Source organism: Hemicordylus capensis, chromosome 5 (genome assembly GCF_027244095.1).
Source record: "Hemicordylus capensis ecotype Gifberg chromosome 5, rHemCap1.1.pri, whole genome shotgun sequence".
NCBI classification, from domain to species: Eukaryota; Metazoa; Chordata; class Lepidosauria; order Squamata; family Cordylidae; genus Hemicordylus; species Hemicordylus capensis.
Window position 1 is genome coordinate 170,262,697 of NC_069661.1, and position 18,474 is coordinate 170,281,170.

The window sequence follows — 18,474 nt, forward strand, 5'->3', positions numbered from 1 at the left end:
TTGCTACGTCAGCATCTCTCTCACCCGTATCCTTTTTCAAACATTTTCTAGCCACATGAAAACAGAAAATGGAACTCACTCATGCTTCCCATTTCGTGTAACCAAGTAATGTCCAATTCTGCCCTCCAAGAAAGTAACTGGATCATCTGCCTTATGGCTGAACATCAGTTTGAACATGGATATCACATACACAAACACAACACTTTAGCGTCCACTCAGTGCCACACTTTCAAAGCAGATGTTGTTTTGAGGATAGTGGTTTTTGTTCTTTGGAAAAGAATCTTAAATATGAAGTTCTCTGGACCACAGTGAGCTTCTCCCCAAAACTTCCAAACTTCACAAAGTGCTCAAGGGGTGGAACTTCTTTTATTATGTTATCAGAGGTGGCTCATTAGTAAGGGCAGGAGGAACCCTAGTGCCCACCAGCCACCACTGTTTGTTCTTTTGGTCTCTCTAGTGGATGACCTTCGCCGGGAACTAGACAGGGTGAGTTAGTTCTGCTGGACCTCTCAGCAGCGTTCAATACCATCAACCATGATATCCTTCTGGACTGCCTCTTGAGTATGGGAATTGGAGGTACTGTGTTGGAGTGGCTCCAATCCTTTCTTGGGGGGAGGGTCCAGAAGGTGGTGCTGGGGGACAACTGCTCGGCCCCGTGGCCATTGGCCTGTGGGGTCCCACAGGGTTCGGTTTTGTCCCCCATGCTGTTTAACATCTACATGAAGCCGCTGGAAGAGGTCATCCGGGGATTTGGACTGAGTTGTCAGCAATATGCGGATGACACTCAGCTCTATCTCTCCTTGTCATCTGATCCTAGGGAGGCAGTGGATGTCCTGAATCAGGGACTGGAGGCGGTGATGGGTTGGATGCGGGCTAATAAACTGAAACTGAATCCAGACAAGACGGAGGTAATGTTGGTCAGTAGGAGAGCCAACCAGGATGAGGTGATTCTACCTGTTCTAGATGGGGTTGCACTACCCTTGAAGTAGCAAGTACCCAGCTTGGGGGTATTACTGAAGCCGGCTCTGCTTTTGGAGGCTCAAGTGGAGGCGGTGGCCAGGGGTACCTTTGCGCAGCTTCAGCTCGTGCGCCAGCTGCATCCCTTTCTCGAGAAGGCAGATCTGGCCACAGTTACCCATGCCTTAGTCATGTCATGGCTGGATTACTGTAACATGCTCTATGGTGGTCTGCCCTGGATGAATATCTGGAAACCGCAGCTTGTGCAATATGCGGCAGCTAGGGTTCTATCTGGAGCTGCATCATCTGGATCATATCACACCTATTTTGAAAGAGCTGCACTGGTTACCAGTGTGCTTCCGGGTCCAATTCAAGGTGCTGGTTTTGGCCTTTAAAGCCCTTAATGGTTTGGGCCTGAGATACCCAAGGGACCGCCTGATCCCAAGGGTTGCTGCCCACTTGACGAGATCATCTGAGGGGGCTCTGCTCCGGATGATGACAGTGAGGGAGGCTCAGTTGTAGGGCCTTCTCTGTTGCTGCCCCCAGACTTTGGAATGCTCTCCCAATGGTCATTTGCTCCTCGGACTCCATCACAATTTTTAGAAACCTTGTTAAATCTTGGCTTTTTATCTAGGCCTTTACATGATTGTTCTATTGCTGCTTCTGTGTGTTTTTATCCGTGTATATATTTTATGTTTGCATTTTATATATTTTAAATCAGATTTGTTTTATATTTTTCGCTTAATACTTTTAACTGTCATTTTTATTATATGTTTTTTAACTTTTGTAAACCACCTTGGGGTTGTTTTTTTAATGAAAGGCGGTATATAAATTTAACAATAGATAAATAAAATATTTATTAACTGAGCAAAGAGGTGCCTTTCAAAGTGGTGCTTCTCTTATATTTAGCAGAGAGAGTGCAACTATCTCTATCAAGCCCAGTGGAGCATCCCTCCAGCAGCTGCTGTTAAAAATAAACCTTATATTTATTTTTAGACTGTGAGCCCTTTTGGGACAGGGAACCATTTTATTACAACTTTACTATGTAAACTGCTTTGAGAACTTATTTGTTGAAACCTCTTGTATAAATATTCCTAGTAATAATAATAAAAACATGGACATGATGTGCAGTGTAAAGCAATGGTGAGAACTGTGCCAGAGCTGCTGTTGCAGACTCGTAGGGCAGCCCCAATGCTGCTGAGAATCAAGCAGCACTGTGGTGAATGGGAATAACTGCAGTGTTGCTGTTTGTGCAACTGCTTGTTATCAACAGTGTCAGGGCTGTTGATTAGTTAATTAGGAGTTAATTAGGAGTTATTCCTCAAGCAAGAATAGCCCAGTACTCCCCTCTGTTGACATATCGGATTAGCCTTTGAACTTATCACCTTCTCAGGAAGGAGCAGATGGACCACTGTGCGAAACTGGATGCTGGACTAGATGGGCCTTGGGCGTGATCCAGCAGGGCTGTTCTTATGTTCTTATGTTCAGATAAGGTACAACAGGCTCTTCTCTCTAACAGAAACATTAATGATTGGCTTGAGGCTCAGGAAGAGCACTATTTAAAACATTCCAATCACACCCAGGTCTTCCTGATCCATGAAGATAAGCTTTAATGTGCCCATTCACACCGTCCCATACAGGTTTCTCAAACCTCTTCACTTCATTGTGTTTTTATTTATTTATTTGATTTATTTGTTTTGCATACCGTCCTTCCAAAATAGCTCAGGGCAGTTTACAACAGAATTAAAACCAGTTAACAATTAAAATCAAAACTATAAAGAGCTTATCCACTGAAGATTGAACAGGTCAATCTTTGTATTCTTTTGTTCTTTTATTTATCACTGATGTCACCCTTTTCAGCAGAAACGTGTGGTCAACATTTGGCCCCAGGGCAAGATGCTGCCTATTTCTGTCCTTGAGACCACCAAGCAGTGTATCTCTTCTCTGGATTCACCCGCTTCGTGTGTGTATCTGGGCACCAGTTATACTATCCTGCTGTGCCTTGGCTCTCATGCCCATCCCACTTTTTGCCTCCAGATTGACCCTACTTCCTGGTTCAGTCTGTGCAGCATGCTTGGCTGCATCAAAAAACTGGCCTCCTGAGATCAGGCCTTCTTTGGTCTTTTCCTGGCTTTCTGACCTGCAAATGGCACATGTGTCCCTGCTCTTGTATCCCATATCCTTGCTTGTCCCTGGAGAGAAAGTTCCCTCAGTATTGACAAGCAACAAGTCTCCAAACACACCATTGGAAAGATCTAGGTATACTTATCTCTGCTCTGAAATCTCTCTTGCTCCCCTCTCTTCCTGCTCTCTTCAAAGTCTAAAGCTGTTCTCTAAGACTGTTTGGTCATCCTTGAGTGGATTTAATTTGGACCTCAAGCAAAAATTCTCTTTATGATTTATGAATCTAGTATTATTGATATTATTAACCTGGTTTGTTTTTCTAATTAATATTGTGTTGCTTGCTAATCAAGATTTCCTTTCTGTACCCTAAATAAACCTGATTGTATTTGACTTCAACTGTCTGAGGGTATTCTCACGATGGGAGAAAAATGGGCTAAAGGAGCCTGGCCCAATTTAATCCCATCATGAGAACCACCAGGCTCGCCCGCGAGCCAGGTATTTCTCTGGCGACTAGCCCAACAAAGAAGCCCTCCCCTTAAAGAAGGTTAGCAGAGCGAGCGCTCCCCTAACCCCATTTTTCTGATTGTGAGTCACCACAGCATGGCTCCATGCCATGGTGACTCGCAAGGAGACCCCCACTGGGAGGCTAAAATGAGTTCAGCAGTTCAGTGATCTCCCCAGGATGCCCTGTGCACTCGCGTCGGGTATCCTGGGACCTCCAGGGGCCAGGCAGCCCCCTATCCCTGCAGCCCCTACTGGCTCCATGACAGAGCTGGTAGTCGTGTGGGCGGCTAAGCCCCTCTCCCTGCAGAACCCTCCCAGGCTCTACACACGGATCATGTGTAGAGCCTCTCTGTCAGTCATTTCTAAGACTGAAGCTTTGCACAAATTTATTCTGCAGTGAACTGCTCAGTCTAGATATCCTGATTCCCCACACAAGCCCAAAAGTTAGTCAGGAGTGGTTTGCCAATACCCCAAGAGCAGTTTCTTTAACAACACATGAAGGCAGAATTACACATTTGTAATTACACATTTGTAAGTATCCCTATGGATACTTATGTAAAAATGTAAATAGACTTGTCTTGTGACTAAGCATTATATACAAAAACTTAAATTAGCACTGAGTATTTCAGTGCACCTAGTTATTTTATGTATTCAAGATTGTGAAAGAAAATAGGACTCAAAACTGCTGGCAAAGATGTGTTCATTTTCTGCTGACTCACTATAACCCAACTTTAAATGTCCAAGTTCTAATTGAAAGAGTATTACCAAACCACCAAGGTAGCCATAGGAATAGAAAATTGAATAAAGAGCAGTGACCCTTGAAATAAGAAAGGCAGTGACATACATAATTTTTTCTTCACTGCCTTCTAATTTCTCCATCTTTCCTACCCATACTCCACACGTTCTCCCAACAATCCTTCCCTTCACCATCTTTCTTCATCTTTGCACACACTACGGCATTATGAGAGACATTGGCTGTGCTATAATGTATTAATAAATCAGAAAGCAAAAATCTATGAACCCACAACAGTAAGCAGCTCTCCTATGAAGTTTAGAAGTGTACTTAGGAAAAGACATTGAGGCTCTTCACACAATCAGTGTGAAGAGCTGTAAGGGGGTTTGCGGGGAGAGCGGGCTTAGCCTGCTCTCCCCACAGATGATCTAAAGGCAGCCCTGGGTGACTGGATTGGCCACCCACACGACTGCCTGCTCTGTCACAGAGCCTGTGGGGGCTGCAAGGATCGGGTGCCTTGCGGCCCCCGGAAGTTCCAGGATGCCCCACACAAGCACGCGTGGCATCCTGGAGAGACCTCTGAGCCCAGGAGGCTGCTTGCAGCTTCCCAGTTGGGAGTCTACTTGTGTGTTACTGTGCGCTGCGGCAACACATGAGCAAAAAGATGAGGAACGCTTGCTCTGTTAACCTCATCTAAGGGGAGGGGTACGTAGCGAGATTTGCTGCCTGAAGCTGCACGGCTCCCGTTGCAGCATACGATCGCCCAAAAGTAGGCTAGGCTCCCTTAGCCCACTTTTGGGCAATTGTAAGAATAGCCTCATTTAAGTTCTATAAATTAATTGTAGATTGTGATACTTTTTTACTTGAAAGATAGCAAGGTATTACACAGATTGGTTGAAGGTATTCCTAGAATACCTTGCCATATTACTGAAAAGTATTCTATGTAAGGGACCTCACTTCACTATATTGTTGTGGCCACTGGTCACAGCATAGCATGGCATGACATGGCATGGCATGGCATGGCATGGCATGGCATAAAAGAGACCACTATATTGTGACCACTAGTCATAATGCAACATAGCATGGCATGGCATAAAAGAAAAACAAAAAAGAAAAACTCAGCATAGCATAAAGTTACTTCAACAGTCTAGTTAAATGAAAACCAATGCTGCAATTTAGGATAGAGCATGGCAGCTTCAAATTTCTTTCTGAGTTTAAAAGAAAGTAAGGCAAGCAAAGGTGGAAATTTGGCAACTGACACATGGACACATCAGCAAGATGATAAGTCAGACATTCCCACATCCGAACTTTTAAATTTATATATAAACTGTCCCTGCATTTGGGGGGACAGTGATGGGACAATGTAGGATGTAGTGGATAATATCCTCCATTTGGCCAGTGCCACAAGGACAGAGGCACTGTTCCACTGGAAGTTTGAGGAATCTCCCCTCAACCAGGGGCACTTCACTATTAGGATGTTTTCTTTAAAGCTCACAGAAAGCAAGGCAGGAGTGGGCAGAGATAGAAAGGACAAAACTGAGACATGTTTGCCTAAATGGGCCACTACTTTATTGATAGCAGCTTACACTGAATTTTGGTGTGGCAAAGGGACTTCAAGTGACTGACAGCTCAACCCCCCCCCCCAAATAAAAACTACTCAATCAGACAAAAGCCAATCAGGGTTTTTAAAGTGAATGCACCACATTTGCCTAGGTTTTCAAAATCTTGTGCCTCAAATTAGCAGCCATGGATATTTATTTCTTTGATGCATTTCTGCCCCACCTTTCAAACTACGATTCAAACTATGTGTACATTATTATTTAAGAAATCTAGATACAAAACCATAAAACCAACAACCATCACAGCAGCAGTTAAAAGCAGCCCTTTATGTTTAGGAAAGGTCCTCTCCTGGGGCCCCGAAATGGTCAGATTTGGCTTCAAGTAAAAAGATACAGGAAAACAGTTCCACAGATGAGAGACTCCTCTCAAGAAGGCTTTATCCCTGATAGCCACACACCCAGAGCTAGGCCTCCAGTGACCATCATGATCCAGACAGGTTCATACAGGAGCAGGCAGGTTTTTTTGCAAATCCCCATTCTAGGCTATTTAAGGCTTTAAACCAGTATTTTCAATGGTTTCCAGAAACAAGCTAGTAACCCCTGAAATTCTTTTAAGCACTGCAGGATATGTTCATTTCTAGCTGTCCTAAGCTCTCTTCAGACATTCAAAAAAGGGAGATACTGTACTCTAGAAAGTGTGTTCACAAACTTTGCCCTGGCATTGTCATGCTCATAAGTGTACCCCCCACGTTGAACATGGTTTGTTTTGTTTGTTTTTGCATTTTGTTTTGTTTGTTTTTGCATTTGTTTGTTTTGTTTGTTTTTGCATTTGTTTTCAGAGACAAATCCTCTAAACATCAAGAGATTCTCTGTGTGAATATATGAGATACCAGAATATACAAAGTTAAATGTAAAGGAGAAATAGAGCTGGGTATAGTCGGAAACTTCAGGATGGCTTCACTGACTTCAAGGCAGATATGTAGCACAAGCTGATAAATACTGTAATTTCTTTAAATAAAAAGAATGTCTGTGAGAAATGTTAAGATAAATATTTAACAACAATTGGCCTTAAGCAAATTTTACTCACTGTTGCATTTATTTTTGTTTGTTAAAGGAAGAACACACACACAATATCCGAGGGCAATAAAACTGCAAAACAGCTCTTTCCCTTTTAAAGTATCTGAAATCCTACATTCCTTTTTATTGTGACTTCTTATTTCTACCATCAGAATGTGGGTGTCTCTATAGGTTCTGCAATCTCCTAGTGTGTATTGAGTGTGTGTGTGTGTATATATATATATATTCAAAATGAGATTCCTACTGAGCTTATAAGTACAATGTTAGCATCTTAGCCCTTCAACATGGAGTAAATCTCTACTCTAAAAACCTTACTATAAATGCTCCTTCTGAAGTATACCACTATTTTGGCTTTATTATCCACTCTCATTCAGGGTAATTACAGAACTAGATGACTAGATTAAGGATTCCTCAAGATGTATCTGGCAACCAATAACAGTTTCCCCCCTCAATAACTTCAAAACTTGAAAAGGTGGGAGGGTAGCAATCCTAAAGTACACATCTCTGGACAACAACTTTGTTCTACACTTCTACACTTTAAAGAACGAGCTATATACATTATTTTTCTTGTTGACTTTTTAAAAATTAAAAGCAGTGGTGGGTATCTGAAATCCAGGGGCAGAATATCAGTGGGGTCCTCTTTTTCTTACTACTGTTTGTTTAACATTGTCCTCTTCTCAGTCTGCTTTCCTATCCATGAGGAAACCAATATCATTTCTACCAATTCAAGAAAACAACCCCAGGGAGGAAGATTTTGAGCAGACAAATAGCAAGGAGGGTAAGGATTAAGCACAGACACACGCACACACACACTGGTATTCTTCTGATTTCAGCTTCTCTTGCCTGCTTTTCATTTAAACGAAAAGTCAAGAAGAAGAATCTTGGAGTTTGCATGTATTCACCCATACAGTTATTCTTGTGATAATGACAACAGTTATTAGCAATTCAGTACATATCTTAAACACTTTTGCTTAAATAAAAAGATCTTTGTTGATATAAATACCATGGATAAGGGGATCAAATTTACAGATGACTCAAAACTCTTGGTGGGGATAGTTAACTTCTTAGAATCAAAATCCAAAATGATCTGGACAGACTCTGGACAATCTTCTGTTCAGGTAAATACGGTATGAATCATGGACTCATGGAAGCCAAAGGCTGTCTACACTGTTTCCTTGGACTAGAATGCATTTCCCATAATATTGTCCTTAAAACATATTTTAATGTTGACTTAAGCATATGTTCAAGAATTGCTCGTCAAAATACAAGCACTCTCAAGAAGAATAAAGATGGGAATTAAGGTTCACAGGAAGGTTAAAGCTAGCAGTAATGAAGCAGGTGGAAACATCTGTCACCTTTCGGTGGAAAAACATCTACCTGATTGTGCGAGGCTTTTTCCCCTCCATTCAGAAACCCCATTTGACACAAAGAGGTGCTTGCAGTTTCAATTCCACATTGAAAAGTCTCACTTCTGTAGTTACACGTTAGCTATTGAAAAGTCCATCAGTCGGGGCGTGGATGACAGCCTGCTTCACAGACAGCCAGAGACAAGCAATGCAGTTCCTCTAAGCTATTATCCCTCTGCCTGCTACAAAATATCAATATAATTCCCTTCACACCCCTCTCTTTCTGAAGATATTTGCTCTCGTAGATTAAAAATCAGCTGCTTTGACTGTGCAAGTAGTATAGGAAAATTTCATGGTCCTTAATTTGGCACTGAGGAGACCCTGTAGCCTTTTTGGTATATTATATTGTCTATTCAGCTGTATCACAATTGAATTGGGCTTTAGGAGAAATAAAGCGTGCTCGGAGGCATAACAACAATCCTGTTTAAGAGCAACTAGAATCTATCGTTCTAGCACCAGCTGCCAAAAGAACTCAAATTAATACCGAACGAAAGCCTTCCACGCTACTCCGAAGCCGCATGTGTGGGAAGATAAGAGTCGTCTAACCAGATCGGTTCAGTGACCTAGCTCAGCAATTAGTGTGCTGCAAGAAGTACCAGAGAGTGAGCACATAATGTAAGGAAACTGCCTGTGTGAGATGGAGTGAGAGAGGAAACTAGCATCTGCCCATGCAGACTGAAGGTTTAAAGTAGCCAACCATTCGGTTCAATGAGATATCCATTTAGTAGATTATTCTAACCTCCCTAACAATGAGCAGCATCTTGCCTGTTCTGGGCATACTTGAGTTTATGACAACCTACAGTAGTAAGACGGCTATATCAACAGACTTAAGAGTCAGATGGCACATTACACGTATCATTTCCCCAACATTTCTGTAATACTGAATTCATGCATCTGATGAAGTAGACTCTTGCTCATGAAAAACCATGCCACAATAAATTTGTTTATATGGTGCAGGTCTCTTGTTGGGTTGGTTCCTTTTTCTTCTTCCCTGGAAGGTGGGGGTGGGGTAGGGTTAGGGTTAATATTGCAAGCCCCACACTGTCTGCCTGCTGATTCAGTTTCCTGGTCCATGTCAGGCCACCAAACTTAACTGCAGGCTAACATCTTCATATGAACAATGCCCAAGTGCCCTTCATGCACAGTGTCAGAACTCCGAGACTGCACTTTGGAGGAATAACTAACCATGAACCTTTGAGCTAACACCCCTCTTAAACACTCAAGGAATCCTGTCTTCGCCAACATGGTTTTAGGTTAGTGTCCCCCTTGGCTGTCCGTCCTGCAGACACCATCCTCCAAACTCCGGACAACAGAGGATCTGCACTAGTCTCTCTCTGGATTACAGCAGCATTTACAGAAACAGTGGTCATCATCTCAGTAACAATAGCAGAATGGCAGTTTCCATAGGCTGAGGCACAACTTCTTTCTCCACTATGGTACACAGCAGGAACAAGTTTAAATAAATATAGTTGCAACAAGAAACAACCTTCTTGTGAACATTAGAAGGAACCAAACAGGAAAGGCTGTCCCAACACTGCACGTTTGTAACCAGGCCTGGCAAGTTCCAGTTTAAGGGGAAGAGCCAGATATAACCCCTTAAGGAATAAGAGGAAATTGGACTCAAGGATGCGACGGTCAGGTTATAGCTCAACAGCATATCTGGCAGAGGAAGTCTAGTAAGGGCATCAGCGTGACTAATGGTGTATATTCAAAATGGTAATCTGATGATGTCAAAACCCATCTTTGGATCTTGGATGAAGCCAGTAAAGGCATGGGCTTATCTTCTCCAAATAGACCCAGCAGTGGTTTGTGGTCTGAGCAAAGAACAAAATGTCTGCCAAACAGATATGAATGGAATTATTTTTACCCCAAACTGCTGCTAGCCCTTCACGCTCCAACTGTGAGTAGTTCTTTACTCAGTTTTCTGCTGGAGCCAATGATAGAGACACATAACTAATGGGAAGCTCCAAACCATCCATCTTATGGGCCAACATAGCCTGAACACCATATGGCGAAGCATCACAGGACAAGTTCTTTTTTTGCATCATAATGAATGACATTGGAAGACGTTAATAGCTTCTTGGCTTCTGAGAAAGCAGCTGCCTGTGCTGGCCCCTACTGGAATTTCACACCCTTATGCAAAAGGACATGTAACAGAGCTAGGGCCAATGAGAAATTTTGCAGGAATTTACTGTAATAATTCAGTATGCCCAGGAACGACTTCAGTTCAGACACAGAAAATGAGGGTGGTGCCTCAGTTATGGCCCTTCCCTTCCCCTCAACTAGGTATAACCTTGCTGCATCAATTCTGTGCCCCAGATAGACAACTGCCAAGGACTGGGAAATAAATTTGTCCCTCTTGAGGCGCATCCCAACCAATAAGAGCTTGGATAGCACCTTGTTTACCTTGCAAATGTTCCGCCTCCATCTCCCTTGTTAGGTTTCTATTAGTGTTATTAATTTTATTTAGTTTTTATATTGCTGTATTTGTTTTACTAATTTTGTGAGTCCCCCAAACAGCATGCAATGGAGGCGTGGAGTATATATACAAATAAATAGGTGATAAGCCCAGGTGCCAGGGCGACTATCCCCCTACCCCCGTCAGAAGCCCTGCCTAGGGGATCCTACTTTAAGTCCCCACTCAGCTATATACTTGCTGGGTTGCCTTGGGCAGACTGCTGACTCTCCGCTCTGTCTCTTTTTTCTTCTTCTTTCAAAATTTGAACTTGGTTGATTAGCAAATTTGTACTGTAATGCATCCCATCCCTCTTCCAAGGAATTCTGAGCAGCATGCTTGAGTTTATTTCATTTCATCTTCACAACAATTCTGGAAAGTAAATTAGGCTGAGATATGGTGATTTCCTCACAGTCATCCAGTGACCACCAGGTGACCTCCATGGCTGAACAGTGATTATTTATTTATTTATTTATTTGATTTCTATTCCGCCCTTCCAAAAATGGCTCAGGGTAGTTTACACAGAGAAATAACAAATAAATAAGATGGATCCCTGTCCCCAAAGGGCTCACAATCTAAAAAGACACATAAGATAGACACCAGCAACCATCACTGGAGATACTCCCCCTGCTAAATAAAGAGAATCACCAAGTTAAAAAGGTGCCTCTTTGCCCAGTTAGCAGGGGACTAGAACCCAATTCACCCCAGTCTGACACACTGCCCACTACACCACTGTGTCATTGAGACGGTGTCAACTCCTGGCAACCAGAGCCATGTAGTTATCTTGGTAGAATACAGGAGTGGTTTACCATTGCCTTCCTCCTGCTAAATATGAGATGATGCCTTTGCCGTTGTCACTGTAGTGAACCTCCAGCACCTTCCTATATCGCTACTGCCCGATATAGGTGACTACAAATATATTTTGACTAGGCACAGTCTGGGAAGCAGACTGGTGGAGATTCGAACTAACAGCCTCTTGTTCCCTAGGCAAGCTGCTTCCCCACTGCGCCACTGTAGCTGATCACTACACCATACTGCATTTCAAAAAAATCAGTCTGTTTTCATGGAGAATCACCACACAGGTTACTGAGAGAAGGAATGGAAGAAAGTTTGTATAGCACTTAACAGATTAAGAATTTTAATCAAGTTCTCCATAACAGCAATCACAATTGCAGAGCATATGCTACCTGCAGGGGAGAATTGCACTTTCCAACATAAAATCTAAGGCATCAAATACTGGTAATATGTGGCTCCCCCACAACCGAAGCTCTGTCATGAGGGAAGAATGCACGAAAAATGGGCAAGGACAGCTGCTCATGTATTGGGCTACAAATGGGAAAGATGCTCGGTGTATACTATCATGGAAATATTCTATCATGCCATTTCAGTTTTAATTTATATATAAAAATAAATAAATCCCCCAAATACTCATTTTTTGAACTGGATTGCTTTTTCCTTTGTGGAGTGCCAAAAGGCAGATTTTTCTAGATATTTGTTCATTGCTTAAAAGAGTGTAGTATACAGGCAAAAGGAGGGCCTTTCATTTAGCTGATGCATTCTCTAACTCGTTTCTTGAAAGCCTGAGGGAAGCCAGTGTCAATAGAGCATGCCTTATTAATGTGCATTACTATTGTTCACTCTCGAAATGTTGCCATTTTTACAATACAACTGAACTGAACCAAACCCAAAATGTGTGCTGAGCTTTTTCTTTCTTAAACATAAAGTGGCTGTTTTCACCAGACACTGCAATTATTCCATGCCCAACTATTTTGCGCTGAGGGTATTTTGCTAACGGTGTTTAGAAAAACCCTTCTTAACCACAAAAACTAGATGAGCAAAACAAGAAAACAGAGGCAAAAAACATTAATCTTGTTATTGTTTCATTAAATCTGCAGGCTTTTATTTTCCTCACCTGAGCAACGCTTAAGTTATATATTTATTATTTAAAAAACAAGCCTACTTTTCTTTCCAAATGAAAATTCAAAGCGGACAATCTATATATTTATTTCTCTAAGACATACCCGTGGCTAATCCCATGTGTGGCAGCTTTCGTGAATGTTCACGAGCAGCTGTCAGATAGCCACAGGTGCAGAGAGAGAAAATGGTGGCAGCTGCTGGGTCAGCGGGGAGGGGAAGAATGCCAGGATGAACTAGCGTGCAGATGCTCTGCACCAGCTCAGCTAGTAATGAATTAAAAGCTTTAACGGTAATCAAAACATCATTATATTTCATAGCTATAAGTTATTTAAGCTAGAAAGCACTTAAGACTTAAGCTGCATATTTGGTAGCTTCCCATGGTGCTATTGGACTGTACCACTTCAGAATGCAAGCTAAGAATAACTGTTATACGACCGACATTTCAAACTCAATGGACTGGTATGGATGATACTGTCTACCAGTCCCACCCATCATGTGATGATGGATGTGAGAGTGCACATCCCATCCCCACCCCCAACCCCAGGATGCTGCTGTGCTTCATGTAAGGAATGGTTTGTCCACCGTCCATACAGTTATGTGGCTGAAGTACAGCATGTTGCAGATGGGGCAAGATGTGTGTTTCACTGGGTGGTGAGCAAAGCCAGTCAGACATACAGAGCCAGCATGGTGTAGTGCAGGCCTGCTCAACTTCGGCCCTCCTGCAGATGCTCATAATCATACAACTCTCATAATCCCTGGCTATTGGCTACTGTGGCTGGGGATTATGGGAGTTGTAGTCCAAAAACAGCTGGGGGGCCTAAATTGAGCAGGCCTAGTATAGTGGTTAGAGTGCTAGACTAGGAGTATGGAGACCCAAGTTCAAATCCCCATTCAGACATGAAACTCACTGGGTGATTCTGGGCCAGTCACTTATCTCTCAGCCTAACCTACCACACAGGGTTGTTATGAGAATAAACATAACCATGCATGCACACACTGCTCTGAGTTCCTTGGAGGAAGAGTGGGACTTAAATGCAAATAAATAAATAAACAAACAAATAAACAAACAAATAAATAAATATTGTCAAAACTGGCCCAGCCTTTTCCAAGCAGCCTAGTTGTATTTCTATATTATGGAGCATTCAAACTTTTGATTCTCCACCTGCATCCTAAAGTGGTTCAGTCCACCCATGGACCTATCATCTGAACCACTATGGCTGCATTTGGATATACAGGATAACTGCAGTTGACCGTGGCCGGGGTTACAATTCCTAATTCCAATTTGCATCGCAGACATTCAACAAACCATGGCCAGATGAACTGGAGTTGAAGTAGAGAGGAGCCCCTCCCTGCTACTCAGCCTCCCAGCAATCCCACCCAGTTCTGCGGCCAGACTGTGGGAAAAGCATCACTGCATCACTGGGGCAGCCATGATTGGCCACGATCTCCAAAGGGGCGTGCCAAGCGCAATCGTGCATTTTCATAGTGCTCCGCCCACCCTCAGCAGGGGAATGAAAATCCTTTATATGTCCTGCGATGCCAGCACTGCTTATTCCAGCCATGGCACCACCACCCCAAAGTAGAAAGCACCCACAGCATAAGCACCACACAAACTTGAATTCCGGGGGGGGGCAGTTGGGGGCTGGGGGAAATGGAATCTCGCTTTCATTGTGGGAGGGGGAAGCCAACATTCACTATAATGGGATATGCAGATAGAGGAGGGCAAAGGATGCGGGGGGGGCTGTCCCACCATGACCAGGGAAGATGTCGCAAGGGGAGCCCCCAGCAGAGCAGTCCAGCCAAACCCATCACAAACCTTCCTAGTGGGCTCATGAAAGGGCCAGTCTACTGGGGATATATCTATGCCCACAATGGCGTTATCGCCACCCACAAACTGTGAGCTCACGACTTGAGCTGCCCACTTAACCACCAGGGAATTCAAGGGGGCCCTGCTTTCATAGGGCCCCAACTCTTTTTTTCAAAAAAGGGGGGGCTACTACTTCTCTCTCCCCAAATCCCTCTGAAGCCTTGCATGCACCTGAACAGATATCCTGACACTGAAGGTGCCATAGCCTGGCCATCTGCATGGCCGTAGAATGGCCCAATGGGACAGTCCATTTGCTCAAATTTTAACAACCCGGGTCTGCTCTGTCTGTGCACTGTATGCAGATAAGTGGGTTCGGGGAATCACAGGAGAGGGCACTTTTCTCTGGTCCCCTGAACCCAAGGCAGCTGGGTTGACTGCAGGGACTGCAGATGAAGGCACAGCTCCAAGGCAGGGGGTTTCTTTCTGCGGCAGCTTGGCTGCCATCCCCAGGACCAGGAAAGCAGTCTCTGGGATACCCCTGCCCACCGCTTTGCAACACACAGCAACACAGCTCTACTTGGAGCATCCATGGCCTGACACTCTCATGAACGGGTGTAGTCCACATGGGATTTGGTAGCCACCCTTATCACAGAGGACATATCACTTCAAGAACTGGAGTGATTCTTATTCAGCTGTTCTTGCTTATGAGTAAGCCAAGGTTGTAACACACACCCCATGGGGAAGTGCCTGGGCCCCACTTCCCCACCCTTTCTTTGTTTAAAAAGATCCCTCTGAAATCTCCCCACTCTCTTCCCCTGTGCACACTTTTTTTCACCCAAAGGCCATCTAGACGCTCCCCTTGTCCTTGCCCAAGTGTATGCACTGTGGGGAGGGATGGGTAGACACTGGCATGAACTTTTCCACTCATTCAGAACTGTTGGGTCCCAGTCCATCCTTGAGCTGTATGCAGATCTGCTGGCATGGGGATTGACAGGAGAGGGGATCCCCTGTTCTCCAGCCACCCCAGGACAGTGGGATGGCTGTTCTGGGGCGATGGCAAAGGTACACATGTACACATGAGCTGACGGGCTGACAAGGAGCACAGTTTCACAGAAGCTAGTCTGCAGTCCGGAAGACAAGGAAATCAGTCTCTGGGGTAGCACTCCCGCAGCTGCCATCCAGAAGATTTCCTTGCTCTATTCAGAGCACCCATGGCCTGACACTCCCATGAGGGAGGTATTAGTGGGAGAAGGGGATGTTCTGCCATCTGGCATCATTGAAGATTTGTCTGGGCAATTCTCTCCTTTCCCCTCTGATGGCCCTTCTCATGAGCTGTCTGGGGGTGTCCCTGTGGCCTTCCACTTTCATGCCTAGCCATTGAGCCCTGGGTAGGGTGGCTGGATCCTTGAAAAAGGAACTCAGTTGACTCAAGACTGACCTGGTGTCTGGCCTTGATCATGAGCAAGCCTTTGGGGGCATGAACCCCCAAAAGGGGAAGGGGCTTGGCCTCCCTTCCCCAACCATTCTGTGAATAGACTAGAATAGAATAGACTAGAATAGAATAGAATAGAATAGAATAGAATAGAATAGAATAGAATAGAATAGAATAGAATAGAATAGAATAGAATAGAACTTAGCTTCTGAGGAATCCCTTCTGTGGGGCTGCCTTCAAACCCTGCCAATGGCACCCCCACCCAAACCATTTGCATGGATGGTGTGGACAATGGGCTGCGGCACAGATCCTTTAACCCATTCAAAATTCCCTGGCCAGGACCAGCGTTGCGGCCTATGTAAATCAGCTACTGCAGGGAATCCCGAATAAGAGGAGCTGGCATTTTCAGAGATCCCTGCCAATCTGCATGGGGGTGGTGGGGAGAGAAACATGTGCACATGTGTGTGGGATGACCTGACTGCCAGAGGGATGGCTTTTAATCCTGCTGTCCACAAGCACCAAGACCAGAAAGGTGTTGCTGAGGTACCCTTCCCTGGGGCTTGCAGGGACCTAGTAACTGGGCTGGGCAGAAGCAGCCCTCAGCCCACATGTGTGCCTCTATGGCCTGTCACTCTCATGAGAGAGCTGTCCTTGGGAGGTTGTCTAAGATTTTATTGAGACACTTGGCTATGTTGCCAGCTTAATATAATCAATATCTAGGTGTAACCCAGGACGTTTCTTCTCATGAGGTAACTTAAGGCCAATATTATATGCGTGCACCCCAAGGAAGGGGCTAGGTCCCCCTTCCCTACCCTTTCTATGTAAAAAATTAAACTTTGGCTGCTCAAGTTTCCCTGCTCAGGTCTGCCTTTTATACTCCCCACCCCGTCATTTGCCCCCCCGCCCCGAGCCATGATGGAGTGCCCTGCTCGAGCTGCCACTAGGAGTGTTTGTTCTTGTGAACATATATGACTGTTTCTCCCTTCTCAGGGAGCAGAACTGAGTGCCTGTCCTCCCGTCCTGTGCCCTTGTCCTACTGCTTTCCAGGTGGGGGAAACAAGGGATGGAGTGGGAAATGGGGGTGCCCCCAAGTGGCTTGACAGGCTGGCCAGTCCAGGATGGGGCATGGTGGTGTCTCTGTAGCCTGGCAACTCCATAGTTGCACATCTGAAAGGAGGGGTATGGTCAGTTTTCCGAGAGGCTGCCAGTGAGAAGTGCCAGAAGCATGGAGCAGCTACTGTATGTCCTCAGGCAGTGAGCTGTCGCCCCTATGATTGGGTTTGGAAATGGGCGTGAAACTGCAGTTATAGCTGAGTCAGCAGTCGGGTGTAACACATCGGCAGCAAAACCACAGTTTTTGGCAGTGAAGCTTAGGGAAAACCAAAGGTTCCAACTGCAGTTTGGCAAGGCAAAATGGAGTTAACTTTCAGCCCATAACTGCGGTTTCATGCATTCGGTCATACTGCTGTTACAACCTCAGGCAGCTATAACTGTGGTCATCCTGTACATCTGAAATCAGCCTTTTTGTGTGTTCTCTCAGTTCTTCAGAGAACTGAAGGGGCAGCCAGACCACATTTCATGATGCTGGTATAAAATGAAGCAAGTTAAGGGCATCTGAACCACATTACCACAAGTGTTTGGGGAGCTGCTCATGGTGGCAGTTTTAGCATTCTTTTAATTATTAAAAATTACACTAGCAAACTTTAAGACTGAAAAATGCATTAGTTCATAAGAAATTGAGCTGTTGTTGATTTTATGACTCTTTTTTTGGTTAGGAAAGAAGCTTTTAAAGCTGCTTGCAGTGTTAATTGCGTGTTCCACTCCTGCTTTGCAGAGGCTGATATAAAACCACTGATGTGTTTGTTTTAGTTTTCAAACATCATGTAAGAGAATAAAACTCACTTAGCATGAATTCAAACCCTCTGTCCTATAAACCCTCTTTTCCTATTAAAAATGTTCCGATATATATTCCTGCATAAGGAAAAACATAAAGATGATGAAAGAGAATGTAGTGCATATACAGCCAGCAACAGAAAAATGATTCCTGGACTAATTCTAATTGTAGTTTGGACTTGACTGTGAGAGGGCTAACTCTCAAGTAAGATGTACAGCACATGGATCATTTGTTTCTTGGAGTCAAATTATACATTATGTTGGTGAGCCATGATTGGCTGCCCTCAGGATTTCTGTTTTAATGAAGTGTAGCTATGAACTGTCAAATGGAGTAGCAGTAGGGGAAGGGGGCACTTCACCCTTTTCCCCACTACCATTTCCTGCTCTTAATCAGAGACACAGCCGCTGTTTTCCCCATGGGGATGGGGAATGGGTTCCTTCATTTTCTCCCTTGTGGGGCAAACAACAGCTGCAGGACGAGGGGCATGCAATTTAGATGAAAAAAGTTGTATATAGTAGAGGAAAGAGTTTAATACCCTTTTCCCCCATTGATGTTCTGATCAAACTGGTTGCCCATCCCACCCATGGCTGCATTTTATTAAACAGATCA